The following is a 21,736-nucleotide window of genomic DNA, read 5'->3' on the forward strand; positions in this document are numbered from 1 at the left end:
GGCATCTTAGAACTGGATTCACAATAGTCAGCCGCTGGGTGGGGAGCCAGTTTATCTTGCCAACAGGAGATGCCAACAAGATGGGTATGTGCTGAACCTTGCCCCTCTCATGGAGATAGATGCCTAACTCTGTGGTTTAGACCTTCTCTTACCAATGGGATATGGCTGTCGGGAGGCCAGCTAACTTCACACAAACAGGAACAAACCCACAATATGGAACAGCCCCAATTCAAGCCCATCCTTCCCCTCACTTGATTAGCAAAGTGATATGAACAGGGATTTACTACCTATCAGGAGAGTGGCCCAGCCACTAAGGGTAGGTCCATACACAGCAACTTGACATTTGTGACTGGCCTGCAATAACTGTCTTGGGCTCTCAGGGATTGGGTTGCGACTTGCCAATGTCACAGGGTCCTAGAATTTGGGCTCCAACCTGTGCCCAGAAATCTACACAGCTATGAAATGGCCCCTGAGGCTGAGTCACATGGCTTGAGCCAGTCACAGGGTTTTTTTTTTTTTTTTCTGCATAGACATACCCTGAGCTATGGAATATTCTGATATGGGACTGTGTCTGTCTCTCCTAATGAAGCAGTTCCCCTGTGTGTAAATATTTAACTAGTATGTGGGCCAGAGAGAAAGAGAAGGTGACTGATTCTGCACTGTACTGACTGTAGTTGTCTAATGTATTTATACTTTAGAGTCCCCATTAGCCTCCTTCCAGTCTTTGCGTGGCAATTTACCTACTTCCTATTTACCTTTGTCTATTTTATGCCAAAAGCAGGGCACTTTGTGCTCATTCTCTTTCTATATTGCCCATTCGTGTATGAAATTCTCTTTAATAATCTCTCTCTTTCTTCTACCCATCAACTAAAGCAAGAGGATCTGCCCGCAATACATTGTCAACTTCAGAATGCTGCTTAGCCATAGACTATTGCCTTCTTAACACGGAAAGAAAAGAAGCAGACATGGCTCTGCTTGCTTTTCTTAAACTGACCCTCCTTTCAGTTCTATTGTCCTATGCAAGCTAGCTAGTTTCATCCAAGTTCGTTGTTCATTTATAAATCAAACTAGAGTTGTTCTAATCCAGTTACTTTGTTGAATTTATTCTTGGTTATCTGATCTTATTTCAATTTAAAGTTTAGTTGTTGAATTATGAGGATAGTGATTAGATACTAGTTCAGCTTCATTAAGATGAATTACGTGTTAGTAAATATTTATCTGTATACCACTGTGGTTAATGCTCAGAGCCTCTGGAATTTTATACTCAGCTTTATACCACTTGTCCTTTCATTATTGTTAACCAAACTTGTTTTTATTTGCTCTATATTTTAGGATGTCATGTTTAGTTAGGAGGTTGTATTAAGAGTTGCTAAATTGTATCACTCATTGTATCATTTAGCTTTTTAATCTGTTGTATCTCATTTGCATAATCCTTGTCAGTTGCTTAAATTGGTTTCTTTCTATATTGATTAAGTAGCTGATTAACTAACTAAAGAAATGTTTGTTTAATTAAAGTCAAGCTTCAATTGCTTGGAACATTGTTATGTGGTTACTCCCTGATTACAGTTTCATGAATAACCATAATCTTTAATTCCATCGTTTCATTTGCTTTTTCTGAACTAGTAAGACAAGAAGGAATTAGTAAGTGAGGTAATTAGTGTTTCTCCCAATTATTAATTCTGATAATATCTTGGTTGTTTTGAAAAATTTACTGTGCAATTTAGCTAGCTTCTGATTCCTTTTTACCCCCCATTTCTGGTATTCCGGGAGAACCTCTACAGGCCTGGTTTTGAACTGTTTTCCCAGAAACTTGGACAGGAGGAAGAAGCTGTTTAACTAACTCCTGAGTAGCTGAGGAATGATGATGGAGTGGGTGTTTGTAAAATTGTAAGTGTAATGCTGGGCTTGGAACTAACTGTCAACTGACCCTATAGAATAGCACAAAATCAGATGCCCGGGTGAATAATTGACCAAATGTAGATGTCAGCCAATACCTGTAGTCTTCTCCCCCCAAGAAAAAAAAATAAATCGGAAAAACAATGATCAATTGCTAGATAAAATGCTAGCAGGGCATATTGTGGGAATATGCGACTCCTTTGGAAAAAGGTCTAAGTGCTGGGGTAGATCAAACGTCCCATGCACGCACACACATATATCTGAAGAAGCTAGTGATGCTGTAGGACAGAAGAAGGTCTCAGGATAGCCAATATCCTACTATGAGGGACCATTAAACAGATCAAAGGCTCATAGAAGAAGAAAAACAGCCTCCATCTAGAAGTGGTAGCTATCCCTCCTTTGTTTCCTAATTAGGATACTGTGTGGGGCCAACATAGTTACTGAGAGCTTGTGCTTGGGGAATTGAGGCTTATTAAGAAGAGGGATTGTATAGCCTTTTGCTGCCTCCTTGTGATCCTTTTCAAGAAGTAGCTTTGCATTGAAGAAAATTGAATCTGGGTTTTCACTGGCATTAATACTTTATATTTTGCCCAGTTGTAGGCCTATGAAAGGTCCCGCTCTTCAGCCTCTATCATCACTTGGAGTCTCCAGCTCAGGAGTTGATGTTGGTAGAGCTTGGGGCTGCCCTAGGATGCTGGTTCCAGTCATTGCAGGAAGTCCCCATTGACCGGTTGTTTCCACTTCCCAGAATGCACAGCTTCACAGACAGACTAGCCTAAGAAGTATGTCGTTTATCTGCTGCTTCAGTGAGCGATCAGTCCATGGAAACGGGGCACAGCATAGGGTTAAATGCAAGTGCATCCCCACCTTCAGGTGCTGGCCTTCAGTGCACGGTGACAAAGTTATTCCTTATACATTGTAGAACCGCAGTCTCTGCCTCGCCCTAAGATGGGTTTGCTGACACGCTTGTTTGTATGACTGGATTTCTGGCTCAGCTTTCTACATGGCTGCTCTACTTCCCTGCCAGACAAACAGGCATCGTGTCACATGTCCCAAGATTGAAACTATCCTTTCTCCCTATTACATCCTTCAGTCTCCCCTCAGCTGGGCACAGACGGGGCATTAGCGAAAGTCTCTCCCCAGCTCCTGTGGCACTTCCTCTTTTCTCAACAAACCCCTTCTGTGAGGCAGCATCTGGGAATGCAGCTCCGCCTCTCCCCACACCGAACCCATAGATGGTTCCCCTTAACTCTTCAGCTGCTGTATCACCAACCAGCCCCTGTGTGCCGGAGACCACAAATAACACAGGGGGACGGATGGGGACCTGCCCTCCCCCACTAACAGAGCGACCCATCCCCCCAAACAGCAAAACGTTCCCCTACCTCTAAACTGCCAACTGCGACCCACCCCCTGAGCTGCCGACACCTCCCCATTCCCCCAAGCTACCTCCCTCTGTCCCCTAAGCTACACCTCCTCCCCAGGTGCAAACTACCACTCCCTCTGCCCCCCCAGCTGCAGCCCCTTCCCACCATCTGAGCTGCTGACCTCTCCTCAGTTCTTTTATCTTGGGGACACCCGGATAGTTGTGGCTTCCCACGGAGCTCCCCACAGGGACCTGGAGTGACCTCACTCCCATCCCCCTGCTGTGACTGGGGGTGGGGGCAGTGCTCAAGCAGCTGCTTTCTGAAGACTCCTCAGTGGCCTCGTTAGGGATTAATGGCATGGACAGGGCCCATCACCACCACTGGAGGTTGTTGGTTCAGGCTGCCTGCAGACTCAGGCAGACATCAGGGCACTGCTCACACTCACTTCCCATGTTCCACTTTCTCTTTGCAGCCATAAGAACTGGACACAATGTTGGTAGGTAAGGAAAGTTTAGATGCTGGAGGAGGGGGCCTTTTAACTACTCAGTGTGTGACACACAAAGTTTGAGAGGGTGACTGTAAAATGTTTCACTGAATCAAGCCTCCTGCAGCAGCTCAGCACGTTAGATCAGAAGGAGAGGAGCTGCCATGTCTAGGCTTTGGGATGCTTGTGCCTTGAAGAACCCAGCTATGGGAAGCCGCTGATGATGAATGGACTCTGCTGGACCCAGGTCAGTGAGCCCTTTACAGACATGTTATACAGGAGAATTATGGGACCGTGACTTCGCTGGGTAAGGATTCCTGTTGCTTTGGGTAGTGGAAGTCAGGGACAGAGGGAGGTTTCTGAAGTATCTGGTTCAGATTCTGTGCGGGGTTCTTCACTGGTCCCCCAGATTTCAGAGAGATCAGGTGATGTTATCTGCAGCTTCTCCGTGTAAGACGCTGTCCCCCTGTGCAGCCCATCTCATAGGACAGGAGATTCGGGAACATAACCATAGTCTTGTTCTTCCCATAATCAAAGTTATCCAGTGGGAGAAACTGTCTTTCCTCTTTCTTGCTTCCATTCTACGAGGACTCTGACCCATCTGCCTTCTCATGGACACGTGTCTCATGATCTGGTTCTCCCTTTGTGCCCAGTGGCCAGATTCCAAAATCCAAAAATAGAAACGTCTATGGGGCGGTGGGGGAAAATGGGAGGGGAATGTGAACAGATTCAGGAAGGCAAGTGGGAGACAGAGGGGAATGGAAGTTAGGGGGAGAGGAGAATAGGGGGCACACAGAGCCCTTGCCATGGAGGAAGAATGAGGAGCCTAGATATGGAAAGAGGAGGGAATGGGGCACACAACAGACTCCCTGGAAGGGGGATGCTGAGGGGCTTCAGGGAATCCCAGAAATAGAGGACAAAGGGAGGGTGGCACGTAGGGAGCATGTGGGGGAGAAATGCAGGGATGCAAGAAGCCCCTAGTGTGTGCAGTGAGCTTGGTCTACCCACACAGCGAAGTGTGCGACTAGAGTGATGCAGAAGAACTGTGTGGGTTGTTCTCTGCAACAAACACAAGAGAGAAAGGCTGCTCTCCTGTTTCAGGACCTGCCCGGGGACTCAAGAGACCGGGGTAGATTCCTGGTTCTGCTGCAGACTCCGTGTCTGGGCTCTTGTCAGTTACTGAGCTGGGAGTTTCTTATGGGCCTGCGGGCGTTGACTTGCCCATTTGACCCCTTCTGCTGCTTTAAAAGTCCCAGCTTTGATCTCCCTGGGCCTCAGCTTCCGCTCTGAGAAATGGAGGCAACAATCCACCTTTTGTCTGACTTGTCTATTTACAGGGAAAGCCTTTGGGGTAGGGACTAACTCTTAATATGTGAATGTCTGGGGCCTGCTGTAGTAGGAAGAGTGGCCCCTTGCGACAAACCCTCTGTCTCTTCTGGGTTCCCTTTCATCAATGCTCCACTGTCATGCCTGGCTTTTCTTCTGCTCTTTGTCCCCTTGGCTGGCTAGTTTTCATTCAGTAAATGCTGACACATGGTGAGGCTCATGAATTTCTGGCAGTGAAGCATGATGGTAACTGTGATTTACAGCGCTTTGTGTCTACGTTTGAGTCGAGATGTGAGGAGAGAGGTTACTTCAGGTCTGCGGGTCTGTGGTGCACAGAGCAGCTTGAGTGGATGTACAGGGGCAGATCTGGGGTTTCTGACATCCGTGGGCCATCCAGGCTGTAGCCAGCTCCACCTGTGGTAGGTGAGATTTCCTGTGAGAAAATGAGCAGGACAGATGTGAGGGGAGATTTTGCCCTGCTGCATCTGAGGAACGAGTGAGAAGCCGCACATCTGCCCTGAGTGCGAAAAAAAGACCTTATTTCACCATAAGAGAACCCACACAGGAGAGAAATCCTTTAAATGCCACCAATGTGAGAAAAGATTGACTACAAAGTCACAGCTTAATAAACATCAGAAAACCCACATAGGAGAGAAGCCCTATGAATGCCCCGACTGAAGGAAACGCTTCAGTCACAGCTCAACTCTTATTCAACATCAGAGAATCCACACGGGAGAGAAACCCTATACCTGCCCTGTCTGTGGGTATGGATTCAATAACAGTTCATACCTCACTAAACATCAGAGAACCCACACAGGAGAGAAGCCCTTAAATACAATGAGTGCGGGAAAAGCTTTAGTCAGCTTCCATAACTTCTGTCACATCAGAGAATCCACACAGGAAGGCGTGGAATCAGAAAAATATCACTGACAAAATACCTTAGTCTGAAACTCACTGACAGACAGCCTCAGTCTGAAACTGTGATAGAAATGTTAAGTTCATGTGGAATGTCTTAGCCCTGCCATCCACACGCAAATTCGCTAGTCTATGTTGCAGAACTTAGCCACCTTTGAAGTCCGAACATAGAAATCTCCTGTCAGATAAATTAGTAAGTGTCTGTATGTGATCCAAAACTACCTGGCACCAGAAGACCCATTTAGACAGGCTAGCACCTGGAGCACCCCACGGTGTTCTGTAATCACCTTACTTATGGGCAATAACCTGCTAATCAAAGTCCACTATACGATCATTATGTAAATAAATCTAAATCAAATCTATATAAGTCCTTTGTATCTGGTAGCAAGGCGAAGTGCCTGTGTTCAGCACAGAGACGTGCTGCCTGGGCTTCCCTATAGCTGTTTGTGTGTGTGACACAAATAAAGCTCTACTCGATTTAACCCTAAAAGAGAAGCTGCGTGATCTTTCTTCCACAACAAGGGAAACCTTAAGAATGCCCAGAGTGTGGGAAAAGCTACAGTGCCAAATATGCCCTTATTAATCTCCAGAGAATCACATCTTCGATCACATCAGGCCACCCCTATAAGTGTCCTGACTGTGGGAAAGGCCATTGTGACAGCTCATCAGAGAACCCACAGAGGACACAAACCCTAGAAGTGTCCCGGCTCGGGATGGACTAAGTTAATAAAAGCTTTGCCGATTCTCACAAATGTCAGAGGCTGAGGCCAGGCTGAAATGGCCCTAGATTGAGGACATGCCATTGTTATTAATGCAGAGGATGGAATCCCTTTTCCTGGAACAGAGCTGTGCACAGCAAGAGGCTGGGCCTGAGATAAGATTCCCATGTTGTGATGGAATTTGATTATGACTTCTTGAGAAGCTCTGAACATCCTCCATGCTGCCTCTTCATTTAAATTTGGTGTTAACTACTAGGATCATATTTTTCTCATATGCTGAGACTTTTCATTTATTCTTGACAGTGTTTTAGGCTGGGATCCACCTGGGGACTTAGGTGCTGGGACACAGAGTGTTTCATCACAAAACTTGCTGGCATCTAGAAGATCACAGGAATCACACGGAGGTCCATAAACCCAGATTAGGTGACTAGTCTCTCAATACAGTCAGTTGCGTGAGAAGGGCATCTTAGAACTGGATTCACAATAGCCAGCCCACTAGGTGGGGAGCCACTTTATCTAGTTAACAGGAGATGCCAAGAGGGGTATGTCCTGAACCCTGCCCCTCTCTCGGAGATTGGCACCTATCTCTGTTTGTGGTTTATGGACTAGTGAAGTTAGATACTCCCCTACCAATGGAACCCATTCCAATATGGGTGTTCTGAGGCCAGCTATCTTCACACCAACAGCTGGGGGTGGGGGAAAGGAACTCACTCATACCCTTTAGCCCAGTGGTTGGGGTACTCACCCACAATGTGGGATATTCCTAGTTTGAGTCCCGCCTCCACTTGATTAGCAAAGTGATATGAACAGGGATTTGCTACCTCTCAGGAGAGTGCTCCAGCCACTAAGGGTAGGTCTATACAGTAAGTAGACACTTGCAGCTGGCCTGCAATAGCTGACTCGGGTTCTCAGGGCTTGGGCTTTGACCCTCCCAGCTCACAGGGTCCTAGAGGCCAGGCTCCAACCTAAGCCCAGAAATCTACACAGCTATGAAACAGCCCCATGAGCCTGAGTCACATGGCATGGGCCAGTCACAGGGTTTGTTTTTTTCTTTTTTGCTGCGTAGACATACCCTGAGCTATGGAATATTCTGATGTGGGACTGTCAGTCTGTCCTAGTGAAGCAGTTCCCCTGTGTGTAAATATTTAACTAGTAGCTGGGCCAGCAAGAAAGTGAAGGTGACTGACTCTGCAGCCTGGGGGGTTAGGGCATTCATTGGGAAAGTGGGTGACCCCGGGTGCAGTCCTCGTTCTCCAATGACTCTCTGAGGTTCCCTGAAGACTATGGCCAGTATAGGTACATAGGTGTGAAGTAAGGCACTAATGCAATAGACTAGAAGCCTTCAGCTTGTAACACAGTAGCTTTGAAAAGCCCTAAGGTCAATGCCTTAGCGTAAGCAACTAACCTGTAAATGACTTTATATTACAAGATGTGACCGACTGCAGTGATGTTATAAGTTAGCGTTGCTAAATTGCTGTTAGGTGACGTCAAGCTGCCTGTTTATACCATCTTCAGATATTTACATATTAGGAACATCAGATGTTCAACCACCAGAATCCCCATGTAACTGACAGACATGCATGCTGATAAGTTTCAGGTAATGGATTTTGTGATCTTTGGAAGAAGAGCACCTCCACATAGATAGGGTAAGAAAACACAGATCAGGAAAAGAGATAGAAACCACTAGTGAAACTGCTTTGATATGACAGGCATTAGCTAACATATGAGAAAAGGTGGCGCTTGGCCTGTCCATTTCAGGGAGCTTTTCCTGGGACTAGTGAAGCCAAAGGGCCACTTTCCGATCTCTAACCTAGTAGGAGGCTTTCCAGAAACAGTTGGTGTGTCAGTGAGTGTGCAGATGTTCGCATGTCAGACTTTGTGACATCTTCTATAACTGCACTGGGTTGTAGTGCTTGTGACAGTACTAACAAAACTGCAGGCGCTAAGGGGAGCAGAGCCCGGCTGTGTCCGGGGGGGGCAGCAGCTCTGGGACCCGCAGACCCCCGGAGGCAGAGACTCATCCCGCCACACCCTTCGCTGGGGCTTTCCCCCCCAAAGATCCCTCAGCGCTTTACCCTGGGTCCGGCACGTTCCCCTGGGGCTCCCCTCACCTGCAGCCTCCGGCTCGGGAGCTGGGGTCGGCGGAGCCGGGGCTGGTTCCAGCCAGCGGAGAAAGTCCCCCCTGGGCTAGTCTCTCCCTGGCACAGAGCCCGCTGCGTGGGGAGCAGCAGCTCAGCCGGGGCTCCCTGGTCACTATGGATGCAGCAAAGCACCCACCATACGACCTGGGAAGTGCAACCCGGATGCAATGAGCAGAAAGAGAAGCAGCTTCCCCTACCGCAGCCACATCCAGAGCCTTCTGGTGGAGGAGCAGAGAGAGGAAAAGCCTAATTAGTGTTGCTCCCAATTATTTATTTTGATAATATTTTGGTTGTTTTGGTAAGTTTACTCTAAAAATGAGCTAGCTTCCAATTTTTTACCCTCCATGTCTGGCAGTCTGGGAGAACCTCTACATCCCTGGCTTGTGAACCATTTTCCCAGCTATTTGGGAAGGAGAAAGAAGCTGTTTAACTAACTCCTAGAGTAGCTGAGGGATGATGGTGGAGTGGGTGTTTGGAAGACTGAAGGGAAGGATGAGGAACCTGCTGACAAGACTGGAGGCAGTGGAGGAGTGAAAGACCCCCTGGCTGGGCACAGAGGTTTGATGAAGGTCTCTGCCCAGCTACTGGGGCACTTCTGCTTTTGTCAACAAACCTCCTCTCTGTGGAAGCATATGAGGATGCAGCTTCCCCTTCCCCAGCTCACACAGGCTGGAGACAGTGCCTCTTTGGCTCTGAGCAGCCCCCTGGGGCCAGGTGCCGGGACGGCCAAGGGCCGAGGTCCCAGCTCTTCAACCTGATTCACCTGGCATGGAAATGGCTGAGCCCTGAGGCCCTCAGCACTGAGAAGATGTTGGAGCTCCTGGTGATGGACAGGTTCAAGAGGGGGCTGCCGCCAGACCTGCGGGAGGTGGTTAGCCGGACTGACCCCACCTCATATGATGACTTAGTCACCCTTGTCGAGAGACAGTTGGCAACCAGGGAGATTTCACGGATTGCTGGGAAAGAAGGGCGTCGGAACAAGAGGGTATTCCACGCCCCAAGGGCTTGGAGTCCCAAAGCAGCGGGCAAGCCCATGATGGAGAGCAGGGGGGCTGGAGAGTGGCTTGGACCCGCAAGGGGGTTTGAGGACCCCAGGAGGGGGGGTTCTGGCCTGAGGCCTGGCAGCCCAATGGATAGGGGGCTGTCTCGACCAGGGTACAGGTGCTACACCTGTGGGGAGCTAGGGCACCTAGCCGCCCAATGCCCAAATGCAAGGGAACCCATGCAGTGTGGGATGGGTGAGTTTGCTGGTCTCTGCAGCCTGGTCTACCCGGTGGGGGTGGCGGAGACCACCCATGGGTACACCTGGCCAGTCAAAGTGAACGGCATAGTAACCACTGCTCTAGTGGACTCGCGGAGTGCAGTCACTCTGGTCTCAGGGAAGCTGGTGGGCCAGGACCAGCTGTCCCGGGCCAAACATACTGGAATAACCTGTGTGCACGGTACAGTCAATTTGTACTCGTCCACTCTGGTCCAGATTGGGATTCAGGGGCGGACCACGAGGGTCACGGTTGGCGTCGTCCCGAAACTTCCCTACCCAATCCTCATAGTCCGGGATCACTCTGCTGCACTCACACAGATCTGCTCTGGGGGCAGGACGGGGACGGAAGTGAATTGCACGTTACCGTGTAACCCTTTGCTGCTGTGGGGAGCCCAGGCTCCTCGCAAGATCCCCGAGCCCCGGCGGCGGCTGCCAGTGATCATGGAGCAGTGACGTTCCCGCTGCTCCCCGGGAGCCTCTCCCAGGGCAGAGACCCCAGCCTGGCCAGGGCCCCCTTAACGGGGAAATCCCTGCTCCCAGGGAGGCACCGCTTGGAGGGAAGGTAGGAGAGACTTTCCCACCCCCCCATCTCCGGCGGAGCGATGCTCCTGGTCACAGCCTGGCTGCGGGGGAAGGTTTGGCCCAGGCTGCTCCCGGCTGGGCTGGTGCGATTCCCTGCCCTGTGGATAGGAAGATGGCTGCCTCCTGCCAGTGTTTGCAGGGCGGGATGTGGCCAGCCTGGTCCGCATTGGGACCAGTGACACGTGTGGGGGATAGACGGGGGCTGCACAGGCCGGGGGACCGGAGAGCCAGAGAGCACTGAGGGGGGACCAGGGGCGTGTGATGGGGCAGGAGGGGGGTCATGTGGATGAGGGAAAACGCAGGCATCAGGGAGAAAATTTGAAACTTAATCGATTTATTTACATTTTTTCATTCCAAAATTGATAGCTGTGAATTATTGCAATGACTTTTCTACACAGGGCAACATTCAGGACAGTTAATGTGAGTGAGTCACTGCTTTGCTCCTTCTGTTTGGGCTTAAAAAACTCAAATGTGGGGAACACCTGGACTATACGAAACTTTAAAAATATTCAAGACAGGTCATAGAGCTGGTGATTAAGAGTCTTTCAGGGAAGGATTCCTGCAATCTTGTATGGTTGCCCTGTCTGCCCATCAGAACTAAGGCCTCTTTACTTCTGAGAGAGCGCGTCTATACAGGAATTAGCCCTGTGAAGGTGTCCTTTAAATTCACACCTTTTGTGTCACACCATGTAGACAAGCCTTGAGTAAGGAAAGGGAAGGGGATAAGGGAAACTGAGGGGGGGAAAGCCTCTGTTTAAATCTATATTTTAAAGTATTTTAGCTTGTTTTCCATGACACCCACACAAATGGGAACCTGCAGATGATCCGATTCAAATACTTTTGATGGCAAAGGGATAATGGGATAATATCTGAACCAGCATCTGTGTCCTCAGTGCTAAAAAGATGTGTGTTTTTACCATGGGGTAACTAACCAGCATTAGCTATTCCCACGGTAAAACCAGAGTGGAGACAACACACTTTAGTTTCACAAAAAGACAATCGAGGGGATGTGTCAGCATGATGTGCTAGTGCGAAATAGTAACAGGATCATTCATTTAAAAAAAAAAGTCTTTGATGTTGGCGGGACAAAGCAGTAAACTTGTCAGAATGAAGAACGTCACTGAAATGTGTCATAAGAAAACATGCAGCATACATGAAAGGCTATGAAATTAAAATATGCAATTAGAAGGATAAACAATGCAATAGAAAAATCGACATCTATGTATGCAACAAATGAAGTAACAGAAGAGTATAGTGTGGACTTGAGTGTTCTCAGGATGGGGTTACTTATAGAAATAAGGATTTTTAATACATTTTCAGTTGCAAAGGTGTGTGTTTGTGGGGGGTGGAGGAATCACAATTTACAGTCCAAACTATTATAGGAATGTACAACCGTTTTAGGTATAAGAATTCTTTGGGAGAGGTAACAGCAGACATGTGAAGCTAATGTGCCCTCTAGGCTCAGTAATGAAAATGCAAAATAAAATAAACCAAAATGTATTCAGTTTTTTATTTATCTTCATGATTTTTGTGTGCATAACTCATGATTTTTGAAGTCTTACTTTTCTCATTCTACCTGGGGGTTGTATAGCAATCTTTAGTTTAAAAAACAGTAGAAATTTGCCTTTTGAGAAGGATTTCACACAAGATAGTATAGTGCCCTTGGGATTTTTAAAGGGATTTTGGCAACTAGTGGAATTTCAAACCACCTAGGTGTTTCCAACCTCTAAAATCTGGCCTTTAGTGAAAATTTGGGAACCAAATTCTATACATTAGTCATGACATGTGAAAATGCACTAGGGTGCTGGACAGAGAGGCAAAATAACAGTATGCAAAGGAGTCAAAGGATCAAAGGAAACTGAAGAAGTTTTGACACCAACCCAGGAAATCTGTCAGCCTTGATGCAATGTAGATTTGAAGAATAATGTTGCAGTATGAAAAAGAAGTGTTATAGTAGAAACACTGAGGTGATTGCTGAAGCTACTAACTATTAATATATTCAAATATGATTTGCTATGACATCCATCCAGACAGTTTTAACACAGGTACACGATGAAGTACTAAGAGTAATAAATTCAAAATGGTAAAAAGTAAATGATTTAAAGCCTTGAAACTCCATTTACAATGGATGACAAGAAAAAGGCAGTCCAACTCATGCAGTCGAACACGAGCTAAGACAAATTTGTGGACTGCTATGAGATTTTAGGCAGATATAAAATCTGATAAGGGATTCATCTACACACTGACCATTATAATTTTTGGAAGTGGTGTACATAAAATATTTCATGGAATCATATCTTCATCTTCAGCTCAAAATGTCATATCAGACAGGGAAGAGCTGCCTTGTCTAGACCTTGGGATGCCTTGTGCCTGTAAGAACACAGCTCTGGGAAGCAATTACTGAGGTGGATGGAGGAAAAAAAAAAACCATTAGGTTTCCCCACCACCCCTCATTTTTGCAGCCACTGCAGATAGCTCCTCCCCATCTGGGGGAACTTTCCTTTTCTCTGCCTCTACCTAGCCAAAAGTTTTCCCTTTTGCCGCTGTCTGGTGTTGCAAGGTTGATTGATAAAAGATTGACCCGGGTGGAATGATAAGGAGCTTTTATTCGGTTACAGCCTGTAGACCACTCGTTCCCCTTTGCCTTGTGACCAACGAAGTGAGCCCCGCGTTAACTACTCTACAACTTTTTATCTAAAATAATATGTAAATACACACACTTCTACAGTGCCCCATGAAACCCCTATTTTTCGGATATAAATAGTTAGCAAATGAATATCAATGGCTATAGGAGGCATATAATTGTTAGAAATAACCAAACAAATTGTTTCTGGGGCAGATTAGGCAGACGGAACTCTTTACTGACTGCTCGTTTCACCTTGACACAGCAAGGTGAGCAATGAAGGGGTTACTTTACAATCCTTTTATTCATAACAGATATATTGCCAACAACTCCCCATAGACCCTTATTTGGTTACAGTAACACCTATAAAATGAATATTAAGAACTACATGATTAATACAATTATACCCGCCCCTGTTTGTTATTTACAGGATTATTGCACAGAGCTCAGGCACCTTACCTTGAAACCTACTAACATTCTTTAAAGCATACAATATCCAAGAGAGGGAAAGAAGATAATGTTCTTTTCCCACCAAAGGCCTTGAGCAGGAGAGGGAATAGTTATTTGTTAGCCTCACTTCTTGTGCAAATGGCTAGGAAGGGAGGAAAAGAAGAGAGATAACAGACTCTAGCTAGAATTCACACCAAGTAACAGAAACAAGGTTTGCCCATGTCATGACCCTGTTCCCTGTAGCTTAGGCCTGACCATTTGTCCAGCTTTAACTCTTTACTCTCCTACAATAATTATATCCGCCCCTGTTTATTATTTACCACTTAACCTGTGTGGCATATGCATTTTCGCCATGAATTTGGCAATCTTGACAGCAGGAATGACCACAAATTTCCGTAACGAACCAACTGCGAGGGAAGAACAAGGGGGAGATGTCCTGAGCTTTCTCTAATAGGCATGCTGTCTGAGAAAGAAGAGATCACACACTTCTTACTACCTTCGCTGTCCAGACGGTGGGGGAAGGAATAGAAGGGGGGACATGGGCTGCCCATGTTATAACCCCGTTACTATGGTACCTATTGGTCAGGTCATTTGCTGTACTTCAGCGTTTACTCCTCCCCCTTCCCAACTCCAAGGCTAAGAAGCAGCACATGATTATTCCTTGTGTAGTACATGGCCTTTTTAGCCCACACCAGGGGTCCCGCAGAAGACAATTCATGCCCAAAGCCGGGGGCCAATTCCCAGGCCCCCAGAAATTTCGCCCAGCGCTGACCTTCTTTGTCCCCATGCCCACAGCACTGACAACTCCTGACCTGAACTAGGGGAACAGACCTTGTAGCTCAGGCCCAGGGCTAGCAGCCAGACAGCGTGCTGTGGAGAAAAGAGACCACATCTTACAAACCTCCCTGGCTCAATCTCTCAGCCAAGTGAATCTCACACAGAATCAGTGTCACCAGGAGACACGTCCCCTGCCTCTCTGAATTGGGCAGCCTGTCTAGAACCAGGAACCCATCACCCCAAGTTCTGGTTAATACTGGGCGCTCTCAGGAACATTCCCAAGTCTCTAAGATGTCCAGTCTGGATGTCTGTGTTCTGTTCGCCCATTGACACTGTGCCTTCAATGCATGATGCCTCCATAAAGCTGAGGGGAACTGCCTGTTCCTAGGGAATGTGGTTCCTTGCAGAGGGAGGGCCCCTGCGGCAGGGTCGCCACAGCGCAAGGTCTATTAATGAATTAATTATTATTGTCATAAAGAAAGAAACCTTGAAAACACAAAGAGGGAGAGGACTGACAGTGTGACTGTGTTACCATACACTGCACATTTCACCACAATTACAATACACAATCACACAACTTCACAATTTCTCAAAGCTGCCCAAGCAGACCACACAAAATCAGACAATGTTACGCAGACATCACATGCTGGGGGGTTAAGAATCAAATAAATCAGAATAACAAATGACAGATACAGACAAACCAGGGCAGACCCAGCGCACCCATCTCGCTAGGACCCAGGAGACGCTGGCGGAGCGATCCGGGCTCAGGAACAGGAAGTGAAGTGAATTGTGTGTGTGCTGCTGTCGCTGCAGTGACTCTTTGTTCCGGTGCAATCCGCCCCATGTTCCTTGCGAGATCCCAGGGCTTCGGCTGCTGCCGCTCGGGACCCCGGAGCCTGGCTGCGGACGGGAGGTTTCCTAGCGAGGCAGGAACATTCCAGCTGCTCCCCGAGAGACTCGCCCGGTGCAGAGCCCGGCTTGTCCCGATCACCGGGACCCAGAGCCTGCTCCAGGGAGGCCCCACGTGGAGAGAAGGTGAGACCTGCCCGCCCCGCCAGGGAGCGATGCGCCCGGTGCAGCCTGTGTGCAGGGCAGGGGGATGCCCCAGGCTGCTCCCAGCTGGGCTGGCTGCGGTGCCCTGCGTCGTGCAGAGGACAGCTGGGTGCCAGCGCCCGTCGTTTGCAGTGAGTGGGTGTCTGGGGAATCTTTTTCCATAGAAATTGTCAAACAGGCATGACGCGGGGAAGGAGACTCCCCCCTAAGGCATCAGAATTTACACGGTAAATATCCCCCCGACACACAACCCCTGCTCCCAGTTTAGTCTTTAATGTTTTTAAAAGCCAGTCTCATTATTTTGGGGGTCTGACTTTTGAATGTTAAATGCTTGCATTTGACAGGACTGAGATGGGTCTTGCTCTGATTTCTGTGCTGGATTCTGTGTCAAACCAGAGTCACTGCTGGCAGCAGCAGACAAGGTGCCCGTACACCTGGTATTTACTTTGGTTCGGTTCAGGTTTGGGTTCAGTTGCTTTCAATATGTCGCGTTTTATTTATGGTTCAAGACACCTAAAGAAACAACAATAAAAATCCAGTTACCGGATTAATTCCTATGTCAATGTGAGTGGAGGTTAGTTCAAAAAAGAGAGCTGCAACTTAAAATGGGAACTGTTCTGATTTTTGACTATTTTTAACTTCAACTTAACATAAAATTTCTTAGTGTTTTTGTGTTGTCAAATAAACACAATTATTTTTTTTTTGGAACAGTTTGTTGAACAACCTAAAGTAACAACCTTAAATATTTGCTTTGTCATTTTGGACCTCTGCAGTGAAACAATATATTTGAGGCATGGAAATTTTCTTTCAACGCTCACTTATGTTGCTGGAATTGCCAGTACATTTTTTGCTAGTTGATACAGCTTGGGTATGACATTTCTCTGATGTTCCCAGTAGTTTGACATGTTTTCTTACTTATTGAGAGGCATCTAATCTGCAAATGAATCAAGAATTAGCCCAATCCTTTTTTTGGGCTTTCTTTCATCCAGATATTGCTTTCTTTTTAGAGATTTCTCAAACTTTCAGAAGAAGTTCCAATTCATTTTTCAATTTCAGACACGTCTGATATTGATTCGATGACATCATTATTTCTGACTTCTGACTGGGATGATATAGCAGAGGTTAGTCCTGCTTTGGGGTTGGACTAGATGACTGAGGTCCCTTCCAAATCTTCATCCACGTTTTGGTGAAATGAGCACAGGCATTTCCATCTTCATTTTGAAATTTTGCCTTGGCTTTGTCCTTCTCTAACAATGGGAATAGATAACTAGGATCAAGAGATATATATCTGAGAGAAAGATATCAGTTCCAACAGGTTTTTTTTTCTCATTTTTTCATTGCAGCTAGTAAGGATTCAGTAAAGGGAGATGAGACATTAGATATTTCCAGATGGCATTTTAACCAAGCACGATAGAGTCACCATTGATCAGTTGTTCGTACTGAGGAATCTTTGTCCTCACTTTATCAGACTTCAGTGCCATTTTGACACTTTAAAGCTTCAGCGGCCCTCCATTCTGCTTCTGTCAGGTGAAGCTCATGCCTTGAGGTGGACACATCCTGGCAGAAATCCCTGAGCTCCAAGAGTCACTCAGACACATTCAGGGCCCAGCTCTGTGCTCCCTGCTCACTGCAGCAGCAGGGCTGGGCCAGCAGCGCCACCAGGAACACACTGTGCTGCAGGCAGACTGGCCTGCCTCCCATGCAGAACTTGGCTCTGAATCTGAGTCTGCTGTAGCCAGCCAGGATGGGTGAAGAGAAAGACCAACTCTGGGAGTGGGGTGGGGGGTCGGAGGTGAGTATCAGACAGTGCCAGACAATGCCCTGAGTGGTGTGGGAGTGCGTCCTGCAGCTGGCTTCAGTGAGGAAGGGAGTTTGGAGCATGACCCCTGCCTCAAGTGGGGCAGCTGGAGGGAAGGGGTGTCCCAGGCATTGGGGATGGTGAGCAGAGATCTGTCTAAGGGGCAGAGGAGTTGCGCAGCCTTTACCTCTGTCCTTGGGCTTCAAGAGTTTTTATGAATTTCAGGGCCAAGGGAGCATCCCAGCTCTTCTCTCCCCAGGGGACATCTCAGAGATGGCTCACCTACCTCTGCGCCCCCTTTCGCCTCCCATGGTGTGCAGGCAGCTGCCAAGCCTCCCCTCTCCTTCTCTGCACTTGTGGGCTGGCCCCTTCTATTCTCATTCCCTTCTCCCTGCTCTGGGCCAGGCTATTCTGGGAGCCAGCACCAGCCCATTGGCTGTTTTGTTGTTTTCTCTTAAAATGAAAATAAGATCACTGTAGTTTTGGGGGTTTTTTTTAATTGAGCTTAAAAATGCAGAATCTTTAACTGGTCCCTGCCCCCCTTTTACTCCCAGTTCAGTTATGGTTCAGGTTCACTTCCTGTTTCAGTAGAAAATACCCGTTTGAACTGGTTCTCTGGTTTCAGCGTGAGTCCAGATGGGCAAATGAGATCAGCATTGGCCTGAGTGTCCCTGGGGGCGGCAGGGGCAGCATGGGGAGGGTTGGTCACTAGGTGCCCCCAGCAGAGGGCTCTGGGAATTGCTACGGCAGGGGAGGCTGGTGTCAGTCTCTGTGCTCAGCATACTAGAGCCCTAGAGGTAGCTGGGCTTCCTGGGGCAGATGCTGCTCCCTCCACTGTGATCTGGGAGTCCGGGCTGAGCAGTGGCTGCTGCCAAGCGGGGTCTGTGCTGGGACAGACCCTCATTAAAGCCCCTCTGTGCCCAGCCAAGGGGGGACTTTCTCCTGTGACTGGAACCAGCTCTAGTGCAGCCCTGGGCTCTGCCAGTATCAGCTCCTGAGGCGGAGACTCCAGGTGATAAGAGGGAACTGGGGGAAAGTGCTAGAGATTCGCAGGAAAGTTACTCTGGAGAATCTGCCTCTTCTCACCCCATCTCTGCTCCCCGTGTGCCTGGGAATCCCAGAGTTGCTGCTTCGATGGACCCAGCTCACACTCCTGTTAGCAGTGGCTATAGCTATTGGAGAGGAAATGCCCACAGGAATGGCAGGACAGTAACCAGTTCTTCCATGCAGAAGGGAGAGTGGATAGGGGCTGGAAGGGGCAGCAGAAGCAATAAGTGGGGAGGGACATTCCCAGTTCCCCAAGCTGCCCAGCTCCATTTCCTGCAGCATTCCCAGGGCACATTGACTTTCATGGGAAGAAGGTGAGAAACAGACAGAGGAAAAACCAGTTCCTGCCTCTGCTTAGTCCCTGTGCTGCTGGGGGAACGTGCCGTCCTCGGGGACGGTGTCAGTGGGAATCTCTCAAAGTGGCTCCTTTACTTCTGCTCTTCTAGCGTTTGGCTCAGAGACTGTTCTTGGGAGGGTTGAAAAGTGTCTCCTGGGTTTAGTCCCGGTGGGAGGTCAGGTGTGTGTTGTAATAACGTAACTAAGGGTTTCCCAGCATGGCAGAATCTAGGGTGTCTGTCTGCAGGGAAAAAGCCTCAGGGGAAATCGGGGTGTGGAATGGACTAATGCTAATTCAGAAACCTCCCAATTGCCCTTCTCACCCGGACAGGCTGCAGATTAACGACCACGTGTTGCTCCAGATAATCGCATCTTTCCAGGGCACGGGGAAGGGAAATGGCTGTGGTGGATCCAGCTCAGGTAGGGGAGTTTTTGTGGGAGCTGCTGGGGAGGGCTTTTGTGGGAGGAGCGGGAGAGGAAATACAAAGGATGAGGCAGGGAAGGGGTCAGGCTGTGAGAAACCTGCTGGGTCATGCTTAGGATAGGGCCTGATTTATGAACAGGCCCATGGGGGTGGGGTGTGTGTGTGTGTGAGAGAGAGAGAGAGGACTAGGAAAACAGACCAGTGTGCTGGAGCTCGAACCCCCTAGGCAGAGACTGTGGCTGTGACGCACTGCACCCCCATCTTCACCCTTGTAGTGTAGTTGTGTATTGTTTAATGCAAAGTATGTCATGTAAGATGTTTTTGTAATGCTCCTGATGCACTGAGCATTATTGTTATAGTGATATGTCTGTTGCAGTGTCATGTGTACGGTTATGAGGCGCCGCTATGTAATATTCCCAAAGATGTGTCCTCATGGCCTAAAACAGATCCAGGCAAACCTCTCCAGGATCAAAGGGGCAGATAGCACCTCATTAAGACGTGTATAGAACAAACCCAGCTCAGCCTTCCAGGAACAAAGCACTGGCCTGGCTATCGAAGGGGGATCCGCTCAAATTAGCCATCCCTTCCCTGGGGCAGCTTGTAATGATGGGGAGGTAATGCTCACTGACTCAGGACATGGATGAGTCCATGTAAGGACACTGTTTCTCACCTGACCCTGGGGAGTGGGGGAAACGCCCCAGAGGGGAGAAGGAACATTTTAAAAAAAGGAGACATTTTGTCATGCTCGCTCTCTTCCACCTCCATCCATTTACAAACACCTCCAAGCAACTGAAGTGGTAACCAAAGGGGAGAGCCTGGCTGAAGGGAAACACCTACATTTGTAGGTTGCTGAAAGTTTTAAGCTTAGTATAGAATGTGTTTTGCTCTTGTTTATTTTGACCAAATATATCTTGCTATCCTCTGATTTATAGTCACTGGCAATTCTTCTATAGTAAATAAATGTGTGTTTATTTGACCTGAAGCAGTGCATTTGGTTTAAGGTGTGTTGGAGACTCCATTTGAAGTAACAAGGCTGGTGCATATCAATTCCTGTGTTTAAACTGATGAAAACGTATGAGCTTGAATTGTTCAATGGGCATCACTGAACACTGTGAGATGGAAGTTCCTGGGATTACATCTGGGACTGAGCGTAGTGGCTGGAGACATTCTGTTGTATAATCCGAAGAGTGGGTGGCTGGACGCACTCTCTCACTTGGTTAGGAGCCACTTGCATCCTAAAGGCTGTGTGTGAACTGCTCAGAAGTGGGGGTTCTCACAAAAAAGCTGTGATGGGCTCCAGGAGTGGGGGATTGGGGTGGGACAACACTTCACCAGTCTAGATTGCACCAGGGGAATGTCACAGTGGCAAGAAACAAAAGAAAGGTGCTGGGATTCCTGTCCCCGTGCGTTCGCTCTGCTTGCAATACCCAGCCTGTGCCTAGTAGGTATGTGATAAATGAGAAGACCCTGCCCTCCTCCGTCTGCTGGAAGGGACAAGAAGCCCTCACCATCTCTGTGTTGCTACTCTGAGCAGGGTGGGGGTGGGATTCTGCTCCTCTGGCCCTCCCAGAGCTGTCCTGTTTTTGTGCTTCTTCCCCCATGGACAGTGGGATTGTGGCTGGGGCAGCAGGTACTGAGTGGGGAGCGCCTGTTGTTTCAGATGCCGGTGACGTTTGAGGATGTGGCTGTGTATTTCACCAAGGGGCAGGGGGCTCTGCTGGACCACGGCCAGAGAGCGCTCTACCGGGACGTCATGCGGGAGAATTATGAGACTGTGACTTCGCTGGGTAAGGATTTGTTTCCCGTCAGCTATCTGAAGGCACGGGGCCTGCATTTTTCCATCTGGTCAGGTTCTTCCCTGGTCAGTTAGATGAGAGGGGAATGGGTCACCTAGTCCACAGCTCCAGTGAGGGAGAGCCGTTCACCTTCGAACCCCCTCCAACAGGATAGGGGAGTCATTGACCTAATGGACATGCTAATTCTTCTTCATCCCTCCAACCTACACAGGGGCACAAGTAGCGTATTATCCTATCTACATTAATTCTCACTCACACACAGGATCTCTGTTCCCTTTTTTTCCTGAGACTAGCGCCATCTGTGTGGAGGGCTTTGAAGATTTAGACAGAGGCAGGGGTTGAACACTGGAGCTGTGTGTGCCTCAGCCAGTCCCCCGGAGCGCACAGATCCTGAAAACTCCTCGTGAGGGTGTGACATCTCCACCCTCCTCCAGACATCTACCTCTGCCAGAGCAGCTCAGTGACCACATTCCCATCCATTCAGATCCCACAACCCCCCAGAAAATCACGGGGTCAGTTTAAACACAAGATGTGCCTTTGTGACAAATACTCCACCATTCCTCAGTGCAGTCTGATCATGCCTGATTTCACCCCCTCAGCAGGACTCTCCATTCCCAAACCGGACCTGATCGCCCGGCTGGAAGGAGGGGAAGAGCCGTGGGTTCCGGATCTGCAGGCCTCTGAGGAAAGAGGCACCCGCCCAGGTGAGGAGTCAGTGACACTGACACAGGAACTATATGGCCG

General features: G+C 48.3%; 1 protein-coding gene and 1 pseudogene across 2 annotated transcripts in view; one reads left to right on the forward strand and one right to left on the reverse strand.

Annotated features, from left to right (window-relative positions):
• LOC137142524 (zinc finger protein 850-like) overlaps positions 1 to 21,736 on the reverse strand; it is a 95,664-nt gene that overhangs the window by 27,877 nt on the left and 46,051 nt on the right. The gene's annotated exons all lie outside the window — the stretch shown is intronic.
• Positions 1 to 21,736, forward strand: part of LOC137142523 (zinc finger protein 850-like) — a 40,840-nt pseudogene that overhangs the window by 15,253 nt on the left and 3,851 nt on the right.

The sequence above is a fragment of the Emydura macquarii genome, unplaced genomic scaffold (assembly GCF_026122565.2).
Source record: "Emydura macquarii macquarii isolate MOO-44397 ecotype Brisbane River unplaced genomic scaffold, CSIRO-AGI_Emac_v2 contig_3231, whole genome shotgun sequence".
NCBI lineage: Eukaryota > Metazoa > Chordata > Testudines > Chelidae > Emydura > Emydura macquarii.